We start from the raw sequence: 11495 nt of genomic DNA, 5'->3' as shown, positions 1-11495 counted from the left end.
ACAAGAAATTTCTGAGTTGCAAGAATAATAGAAAGTATTGTAAAGATTTAATACCATCAAAGATATGCACGTTGCAAAATGTGTTTATCAGGCCATCTACTGTGCAACTGATCATTCCCTACAGCTTAGAGGATTTGAAATACTGATAAAAATTATTCCTTTGAAAATAATTGCATTCTAAGTCAGACAGAATGGGGAAAAAACATTCCCATGTTTCACAAAAATTGAAAGAAACAAGTTTAGCTTCTGGCTTGTCCTTGAGAGGGGGAAAGTTTTGAGCTTTTAAGAAAGGGAACCCAGGTGACTTTTAAGCACTAAATTACACTGTTTGAAGGATGAGCTTGGCATATTCTGGAGGAGCTGCTCAAATTGGAGGTCAGGATAAATTGGAATGTAAAGCACAGGTATCTTCTTGCCTGCACTAAATTGGCTCTTCCATGCCAGCAGAAAGTGTGTCCTCTACAGAATTTTGGTAAAAATGTACATTGTGAAGCGCATGTGCTTTGATCTCCAAGAGGCAACAGAAATCACCGAGCAACAATTGGCTGATTGAAAAGAGAGAAAGAAAAGAAACCCAATGGATAGATACTAATTTAGATGTGGACTGAAAGCATCTTCACATGGAGAAGAATAGCTCTCTATAACAGAAAGCTGTCAAAAGAACAGTTTTGGTTTCTGGTTTTTTAAAAAAGAGGTTCGATTCAGTGCCAAACCATTTTTAAGATGCATGGGATGGCATATTCAAACAGCTAGAACAGGTTCTGTGTTTCAGTGCCTCTGACAAACTGAATGGCTCCCAATGTCAATCACATGTTCCACAGCAGGTAACAAGATAAAAGGGGTGAATCCGTTTCCATATGCTGTTGCGTTGTCTTTGATGGGTGGACATGACACTGTTGCTTTCTGTGACTCAGTATAATAGGATGCACCAAGAATAGTAGACATTGATCAGGCTTTATTGCCACTTGACAGGATAAAAAGCCCCTGCTGTGATAAGTGGTGGACTAATGCAACACACACATACTTGCATTCTACATTAATTATTCCCAGATAATTACCCCTTGGTTCTCTACTTATTATACTAATTATTAGAATCCCTACTTTATCCATAAATATGCATTGAAAGGAATTGGGGTAGGAGGGTGAAAAGAAATCTAGTTTATTCACCTTGATTGCAAGTGTGATGTAGCAGCTACAGTGGTGAGCCTATGCAGGGGAAACCTGGGTTCAAGTCATCACTTTGTTATAAAGCTCACTGGGTGGCCATGAGCCAGTCATTCACTCTCCACTTAAAGTACCTCACCAGAGTTGACGTGAAGATAAAATTGGGGGGGGGGGTAGCCAAATGCAGTGCCCTCAGCACCATGAAGGAAGAACATAGTAAAAATGTAATAAACAAGTTTTGGTTGTTGTTGTTTTTTACAGAGCAGGGGATGTAGGTCAGTGGTAGGGCATGGACTTCCCATGCAAAAGGTCCCTGGTTCAATCCCCAGCATATCCAGGTAGAGCTGGAAATATTCCTGCCTGAAACCCTGGAGAGCTACTGCCAGTCAGTGAAGGGCTCCTCACAGTGAGAGAGACATTGAGAGGGAGACCAGCGGTGGCAAAGACAGCGACCAGCCCTGACATAGCAGGAAAAGGACGAAGGAAGAAAAGACAGGAGGGTAAGAGAACAGTGGATAGGAGGGAGCTGGGTGGTGTGTAGGAGGGAAGTGAGTGGTAGTGGTGCTGGAGGAGGGGAGAAGAACAGGAAGTGGAGCAAGATGGAGAGGATGGTGGCTGTTGGGGTGGCAGGGGGAGAAGAGAGGGTGGCCTATGAATCATCATGTCTGCCTATGAATCATCAAAATACCACCATGCCTAGAGCACCAAAATACTTTGGGTCTGTCCTTCAGCTAGGGCAGGGTGTGTGTGGAGCTGTTCATTTTCCCACCTTTCCCCCAGCAAATCATTGCTTTTTCAATTTTCCCTCCCACTGAAAGCCATGGGATGGGTAATACCTATGCCAGCCTGGAGCTATCATAAATTGAGAGCCAAATCTGGGGGAATTTCAGGGGAGTGAAGTGGCATCCAACAGCTCCAAGGCCACCCTGGATCCACCCCCACCCCTGTCCCAGATCAGGCCCCACTGTCTGCAGGCATACTGCCTCTGGATCTCTTCCACCCCACCCTAAACTCTTCCAGCTAGCTTTCAGTGGGGATTACCAACACTCTTAGTCATTTGTAAAATTACAAAGTATCAATGTGAATTTTGCCTGCATAAACATAGCAAGGATTTGTCCCCTCTCTTTGCATTTATAGTGTTTAAACAGAGCCAAGTCCTTTTGCAGCAGCTGTTGACCAACCAGAACATGCTCAAGTGACCTTTGCAGTACATCAAAATGCTAAAGTCAATCAAAAACAAAGAACAACCTGCCACAATGTCATGTTCAGTTTACAGTTTCTAAGGATACTGTTTATTTATGTGTGTTACTAACCAAAGTGATACGGTACCAAGGCAGTACGTTTCATATAAACAAAATCTAAAGGAGAATTGCCATGGTGCAAATGCTACATGAGTTCAACAGGGATTTCTACCAAGTACATGTGTAAGGGAAAACAAATAACCACAGCAGTTTCACTGGGCATGTCAACAAGTGATACTCTTTTGTGGAATATACTGCATCATAAAGTGCTAATATAAAGTCTTTTCTTAAACTGAACAAAGCAAAGCAGAGGGTTGTTGTTTTTTAGTCAGTGAACTACTCAAGACTCCATAAATGCAAACTAACATTTCAATGATTACAGTGAACCAGCAAACCAGTCTAACATATTTATTTTGTTATTGGTATATCGTAGGTGTGTGCAGATTGGGTATTCTCTGGGAAATTCAGGACAGAGCTTCGTTGAGGTGATTCTCTGTCCCAATTTCTGGAGCAGGTCCCTCTCTCTGCCCTGTCGAATTACCCGTCAAAAGAACTGTTCTGTTTTTGGGTAACTGCTACATTATCGTCAATAGGAATTAACCAAAATGCTTACAGCTCCCTCAGTTTTAAAGATAAACACATGAAAAGTGGCACTGTGACAACTTTTAAAGAGGGCTTTAGACATGCCAAGATTGGGTCAGATCCTTGCATGCAATGATTTATAGGGAATTTTTGAAGTCTGAACTCAAATGTCCTCTCAGGCACCTCTTCTGACTTGATCTGTATGGTGAAGAAGGAAATGAAGCAGCAGGGTAAGTGCTTAGTGCAATAATAAATAAGTAAATATAAATTAATAAATGCCACGACAGTAGCACACAGGTTGTCCATCCTCAGAGAGGACAGGAGGTTTGCAGGATGAAGAGGAGGAGGAGGCACACACACACACCCCATTGTCGGTCAGGCATATTGGAGTGAGTCAAGTCAGGGTAACAATGGCTTGGAGGAGAAGGACAATGATGACAATGATGAGGACCCCCCACTGCACTGGAAGCCCAGTCAGCCAATAGGAGTAATAGTTTAACTAAAATGAAGAGCCTGCCTAACTTGGGTGTAGGAGCTTACTCACAGTCGATGCCAGCCCAACAGCACTTTCGCACTGTGGATGAGTTCTATGAGTCCAAGCAGAAATGCACAACCAACCAGCCTTGTACTCCCCCTCTCCCACACGGCCAGAACCAGCAGCAGCAGTCAGTGCTTCTCACGCCTCCTAGAATGTTATCCAAGTGTGTTTTGTTGATTGTGTACTGCTTATATGCACTGCACAACCCTAAAACACACAAACATACAAATATAAGGAGATTTTTTAATGGGGGAAATAAATCAAACAATAGTCATGCAGACAGTGGGCTGAATTGAAATGGCTTCTTTTTTCTGATTTTTGAGTTAAAAAACAGAACAGACATACACACACAGCTGCCTTGAATGGACTTAAAAGAATATTTGAATGAACAATTCAAAGAAAATGCTTTTTAAAAGTTTTTTGGACATACACAAGGTGGGGGTGCAACAGCTCAAACAAATAAAGCATTAAAGACAGCCAAATGGGGTAAAACAGTTCTCTCTCTCTCCTAAATAAATTCAATTTGCAACAAACACTAAACAAACTATGTTTCCACACACTCTGTCTCTGTCTCTGTCTCTCTCCTCTCCTCTCTCTCTCTCTCTCTCTCTCGCTCTCTGAATGAAACAACTGTGCCAGACTGAGAACCCCAATGAGCATGGAATCAAGGACACCATGAGAAAAATGATGGGCATTCCCTACCCCGAACACTGCAATTGGAGAACACGGTCATGGACAGCGCTGTGGCAATTCCTAATTGATTAGCCACAGATGTCAATATCAGTTATCAAAGCTACCCCACCCCATCATCCCATGTTCCTTATTGGGAGGTTTTCAATTAGACACACCACACACAGACACACACTAAATGGTCAAATAATTTGGGAGACATTAGAAGCTCCGACTGGGCACGTCTTTGCTCTGAAATTATTCTATGGGTTTAGAAATGACCAATCTCTACTCTGGAAGATCAAATGCTCCATGGGTGTTCAAGGTTATCAGATCTTTCTGGTGCGGAGCGCATACCCCTAGTATTTCTGCTGTAACAGCAACTATTATAATGTTTTGTTTTGTGACTCTGCCCATATTTTGAGTGGTGCTAATGTCAGTTTCTCCCATCCTGAGTATTAATTTGTGGATTCAGCAACCTCTGGGATTTGGCATACTTCTTCAGTGCAAGTATGCTGGCTTGAGTGATTCTTGGATTGCACTGATAAAAGCCTATTACAGAAAAAGTACAGAAGCATTTAAAAATGGAGAAAGAAAAAAGAGAGATGGCAGGTTTGAGCCAACTCATCAAACTACAATACATCAAATTCTCCATGAGAGATGGTCTTCATGAGAAAACTTAATCTTAGAACAATTTTAAAGGGTGATTGCAGTGAGAGACTAGTCCTATTCAGGTGTTATAAGTGGTGAAACTCACCTCATGAGGTGGGATGGGTAGCCATGCCCCTGATGTAACGCCATAACGTAGCGCTGCACAGAGGTTTCCATGCGAACCGCAAATGCCTGCAGCAAGGAGGCATTCCATGTGATTTGGAACCTCGATCGCACAGGGTTCCGAAGTACATGGAAGCCTACACATGTACAGCTATACACACAAAAGCCTCCTAGCTGCTGTGTAATAGTCCAGGACATGGGCAGCTGGGAGCACAGACTGAGTGCCAGGACCTGGGAGAGCAAAGGTGTACAAAGATGAACACACACAAGCTGTTAGAATAGAGCGGTTTAGTGGTATAACCATGACATGGCGGGAGCAATGTTCTGTAGGCAACCCAGTGGCAGAGACCACAGTCCAACAGGGCCTGTGGTAGTAGCAAGTCCAGGGCCAATCAAGGGTACAAGGGTAAAGTCAAAGCTGGGTCCAGACAGGGCCAGAAGCAAGGGCACAGTCCAAGGTTCAAATAGTCAAGGCCTGGCAGAGGCAAGAGCCTAGTCCAGAGAGCAGTCCGAGGTCAGGAACAAACAGGGCAACCAAGCACCACAGGAACAATGTTGCTGTGGCAAATGCTGGAGTCGCAACGTGGGTCTTAAATAGCCCTGACTCTAGCTGCTCCCAGCTGCACCAAATTACCCTATCATGAACTGCTGCTGGCCAGGGCCTGAGTCCTGCCAGCACTCTGCAGCAGAGCAGCCCTTTCAGCTTGGGCCTGGATCCTGAAAGCACTCATCACTAGTACCTGATCCTGACATGCTGATGTTTTTGCTGTACGCATGGATGCCTATGGGTGGGACTGTATTATGTCATGATGTCGGGGGGTGGGGCTACTCTGCACAGCCCCATCCCTACTGATGGGGTGAGTTTTACCATTTATCATCAACACTGTTGCAAACCTCCCAGAGAGCTTCGGCTGTGGGGCGGTATATAAATGTATATATAAATGTAATAAATAAACAGTTGAATAAGGTTACTGCTGAATTAGAATTCATGAACGGGTTTAATTCAATCACCAGAGGCTAGAATTAGGATAAAGGATTCTTATCACACCACACGTGTTAATTGGCTTACCCAGTGCCAGGATGTTTATGTTATCAGCAACAACTGCATGGTGAATGACCACTGTTAATAAGGTGAGTGCTGCTATCAATACTTCCTGCATTTAATTTCCTTCTGACCTCAATGTTTACAATTCTTCCCACACCACCACTAGAGATGTCAAAGAATCACACAGTGGATTCAAATGAGTTTGGATGTTTATGAATTCGACCTGTGGGTCCTGCAGTGGACCAGCTCTTTCTGAGTCATGTGGATACCATGAACTTGCAGACTATTATTTTGGCTGGGGGCAGGGGTTACTTTTGGGGGATTTGTGGAAGTACACACTTGTGCTAATGCAAACTTGCAGAAGTGGAACAAAGTTTTTGTACGTCCCTAAAAAAAGTCCAATTTCACCAAAGAGAGGATGGTTGAGTGAAAGATGCCTGACGATCTGCAAAACCCAGTAGGAATAGATTTAACAAAATCCTTACATCCCTACTCACCACATGTACTGTATATAAACATTAAATTTCCCATAATAACATATGCAACTGATGAACTGGCCTATAGCCAGAATAATTATGTTAGTTTTTAAGGTGCCACAAAAAATCTTTGTTTGTTTGTTTGTTTCCACTGCAATAGACGTAACACGTTCTGGAAATTAATTTTTCCTTTACCTAACATAAAGTATTAAGTCCTGTTCATTTGCGTTTACATTAGTAGGAAATCCAATGCAAGTAATATTTTTACTCAAAAATACATGTTAACAGATTTATTTATTTATTTAAAAATATTTAAAGATGTTAAGTACAGGGGAAGAAGACACACACTGTGATTGTACCATTCTTTCTCAGTAATTATATTGGCCTATTTAACTTCCAAATCTGACTGTCCAGAAGCTGGCAGGAAAAGACTTCATGTACTTATCATGAGATTATGTATAATCATCTCTGTCCAAACAAATGTCCCATATGTTGAAAGTTAACACTAAGTCAATGTTTATATATCTCTGACCACACAAGAACTGCCATTAATGTATATAACAGTGGATCTCGTATCATCAGAAAATCAGTCCACTTAGCTTATTACCCAAATAAGAATATATTTACATTGATCTTGCACATAGCGTGAAATTAAATGTCATCAATTACCATGGATTTATCCTTCAATCACTTTCTTCCAAAGTCCACGTCTTTCAAGTGCATTCTGGGCTTTTCCATTGGGGCCACAGAATACTTAAGTATATTTGTGAATCCTTGCTTTTCATAGTCCACACAGTGCGACCAAATTGTGCATGCTACTGGATCAGAGTTACCGTGTTTAGGGTCAGGGTGCATTGCTTTATTTGAAGCTTTTGGTTTTGAAACCATCCACCTCAGCACTTCCCAAGATGAAGAGGGACATAATAATATGCTTCCAGGCAAACAAATGGTCCTCAAATGTCTGTCACCATGCCATTAGAACCCAAACTTGTTCCCCCTGGTATCAAAGCATGTCCACAATAAATTCACTGAGATAAATATTAAATTTTGTACCTGACATTCCCAGGATGCACTTGAGTTATGAACCAAGACTGATTCGATGTTCTCTGAGGTGATAAAGGAAACTATAGGGAAGACTTTTTAAAAAAAGAAGAAAGAAAATCGAAGTGCAGAGATGGAAGATGTTCTCTTAGAACTGTTGCTCCCAGGTCACCTGTGCTGCTATGATACAAGGCAGACACTCTCACCCCAAGCAAGTGTGGGGATGTTGATATTGTCAGCATTACCTATAGCAACAACAAACAAACTTTTAACAACAGAAGACCTGTGTATTATTTCCTGATGATTGCTGCAGTGCAGTCGTCATGCTCAATGTGTTATATGAATTAAACATCAGAAGGATCAATAGTGTGTGAATGCTACACCTAACGGCTTCACTTATATTTTAATCCTAAATACATTTAGTAGATGTTATTGATTTCAGTAAAATGCACTTCCAAGCAGCTGTGCTTAGAATCCCTGCAATGGGCAGCCCAACCCTATGGAGGTTTACTCAGAGGCAAGTCACAAAGTGGTTGAATCCACCCTTTGCCTCTCAAAGGTGAGAAGTCTCCTTCTGCTCACAGAAGGTTTCTGAGCCAGTGGAGTTTTCTTGCTGTACTTGGAGTGGGGCGGAGGCAATTTTCATTGATTGCTCCAATCCCCTGCAATGCTGGTGGACCTTTTAGAACAATGAGAAAAGTGGGAGAGGTAGTGGTAGGGGCTTAAGATGAGGGGGAAATCTAAGACAATCCCTTCCCCTGCTTTTGTGCAAATGGGAGCATTCCAAGAAGAACTCCCCTCAAGGATGCTACTACTAATGGAAGGAAACAAGGGATCAAACCCACTGTGTATGGGTTTGTGGGGCATAAACATGCATAAATTTAGTCTCTTCCCAAACTTACTATTGTTTCTATCATGAACCTAATCTCAACCTTGGTCAATGGCATGGTGCCAAAATTTGTGGCAGCATCCACTACACAACACTAGTACAAAGGCCAATTTTAGGTTAGGTAAATTTGGCCATTATAGCAGTTTGTCACCAAAAATTGGCAGTAAATCGGGGGGGGGGGATTGCTGCCATTGCTGAATTAAATGGGGTGCAGACCATCGCGACTGGTGGTGGTTCCCAGTACTTCCAAAGTTGTCTGACCCTGCTGTAGTCCAACAGAACTGGGGGACACCAGTTTGGGGAAGTCTGCCCAACCAGTTTATGCTAAATGGAGACAAACAATGGGAAAAGCCATCACATCCATGTCCTGCTTGTGAGCTGTCTGTCAGGCCACTAGCTGAAATAGAATGCTGGACTAGACAAGACCTTGGTCAGGGCTGGCCCAAGACATTTGCTGCCCAGGATGGACAAGATGGTGCCTCTCCCTTCCCTATATTTCATGTGCAAAAGCTGGTCCAACTGGCAGTTAAATCTTGCTTCCACACTGGTGAAGTGATGTCCTTTGTGACATCTGAGGGCAGCGGGCTAATTTAGGGGGCACAGGGCCAACTGCATGGCCCACATAGCTCTGCCTGCTCCCAGCCACTCAGCATCTACCACCTCAGATGGCTGCTTCATTCTATCTAGTGGCAGTGCTGGCCCAACAAGACAATTTTTACTTTTTTAAAGTGCCTTTGTTAAGGTAGTTCTTAGCTCATTACGGTAGTTTGTGGCTCTTCCTATTTGAATGATACACTGAGGAACTGAGATGGCCAGCATCTCAGTGTATTTGCTAACTGATGCAATTGACACAGATACTAGTGGAGTTATAGGAATTAATTTAACCACTGTTAGGAGTACTTATCATTTCATGGTTCTTGTCAAATTGACAGCAACATGGCCGTGGTGTCAGGGAGTGAGTGAACACAGGGCCTAGGGATGGTGTAAGACCCATTCTGAGTATGAAGCCTTCTGTCAGGAAACTGAATGGTATGCTCTGTCTATGTTACTGTCACAAATATTCAGAGTAAGTCAGTGGCTAGTATCTAGTGGTGTCCTGGCACTAATGCTAATGATGATTGCAGAAACCAATGCTTGCACAATATAATCAGAGCCACAAACCAGTGCCTCCCCCATTGTGCTACATATGTGGTACAAGCATTGGTTTACACTAACCTAATGTCATTAGGGTGAGTGCTGGGACACCATGGATACTACCGAATTACTCGTGTTGAGCACCTTTTCCCAATAGAATTGCTAGCTGACCAAGGCTCCTGTCTTGGCCTGCTCCTGCCTTATGGTGCTGCCAAACATTTTCAAAGATCAACTTGGAAACTGAATCTGGCAGATTCGTTACATATGCTTCACTGTGAGATGAGCATTATGAGCATTTTTGTGCCTGAGCCCTCTTCAACAGATGGAAACCTCATGAATACAGAAAGGGATGATCTTGGCTTTATTTATTTATTTGAAAAGTAAGGCCAAGCAATACAAAAGATATCTAAGCAGAGCAAATTTGTTATGTGTCTAGTAGAGCAGCAGGGATAGGGCCTAGTGGGAAGGCAGCTACAGTTAATGAAGCCTTTTTTTTAATTTCCCACCGTAGTGCTACTTTGGGCACTTCAGGGCATTGTGGGAAATCTTCAATGGCAGCTCGCAGCCATTCACCACCCAGTGCAGTGGACTAGGACAGGTGTCAGTGCTGGATACCTCAGTGTTATTGATCTCATTAAAACTACATGTAAGAGACAATGAAAAGGCTGGATATAATGGGTTCCATATAATTCAGAAAGAAATCAACTTTTAAAAAAACAACTACCTCTTAACAATGGCAATTAAAATTCAGCAGTTCAAATCACATTTAATTGAAAATCTGTGTGGGTGTAACCTAGCATATGGGGCTGAGGGGCTTCTACAATACCCCCCTCTTATATTGGTGTGGACTTTAATAGCTAGTTTAGTTTGACAAATTACACAAATTATTGGATAATATCCAAGCATCCAATAATGCCAGTGTCTGCTAACCATTCCATGATAAAATATGTGCTGATCTTTACAAATAAAAGTTTTGCTTAAACAATATAGTTTAAACACTGGTATATGGAACTCTTGCTGACTTCCTAAGGATACATCCAATTAAGAGTGATTTAAAATAGAAATAATTGCTGAAGTTTTTCATTCTGCAGCAGACATCTGTTCCATCCATTTCTAATTCTCCACCTGCACTTGGAAATGATGCATAATAAACATATCTAATTTGGGCATCATGCTTTCTGTGGGCTACATCAATAAAGGCTACATTAGAATTAGGTATAACTTCACTTCTGCTCAGCTGTGAATAATTAACAACTAGCTCCATTGCCTTATCATCAGACTTTACTACAAACTTCAGCTTCAAGGATTTCACAGATACTTTGGGCCTGTTCATGCAATCAATGACTTTCATTGGGATTGCAGATGGGGAGGAAAGAGTTAAAACTCTCCTCCCCATGCACTGTGGTTCTGATGATTACCCAAAAAAACTGATGTGTTCCCCAATGACACATTTACCATCATGGCTAGTTCAGTACAGGGTTTCTGGCTCTCATAGAGCTAAAGACAAGAGCCCTGCCCGAAAAAAAGGGATATTAACCTTACATACATACTTACCAACCAATCATGATATCTACAAACAGAGATGAATAATGTCTAAGAGGTACATTATATATGAGATTTCAACCGTGGTATATATAGGAAAGTATGCAGGGTGGCCATTCCTCAGTCCTATTCCTACTGAGATTCAGAAAAACCTAAATCTGAGGACCAAACTAGATTGAGGGCCTCCATGCCTGCTATTTACATTGGAAGGAAAGTGTCCATTGGTGTAAATGAGAGCTTTTCTTCCAATGCAAATAGCAGTCATGGGGAGGAGGGCAATCTGGACTGGGTCAAGGGGGGTCAGAGGGTTAAAGCTCCAACACCAACCTGGGTCCCAATCCAGAAGGGCTAAGGGAGCAGCACCTGCTATTTATTTATTTAAAAAAGATCATGCAATTGG

This window comes from Elgaria multicarinata, chromosome 7 (assembly GCF_023053635.1).
Source record: "Elgaria multicarinata webbii isolate HBS135686 ecotype San Diego chromosome 7, rElgMul1.1.pri, whole genome shotgun sequence".
In the NCBI taxonomy this organism is placed as follows: domain Eukaryota; kingdom Metazoa; phylum Chordata; class Lepidosauria; order Squamata; family Anguidae; genus Elgaria; species Elgaria multicarinata.
The sequence above is the reverse complement of the archived record's forward strand: the minus strand, read 5'-3'. Positions refer to the sequence as shown.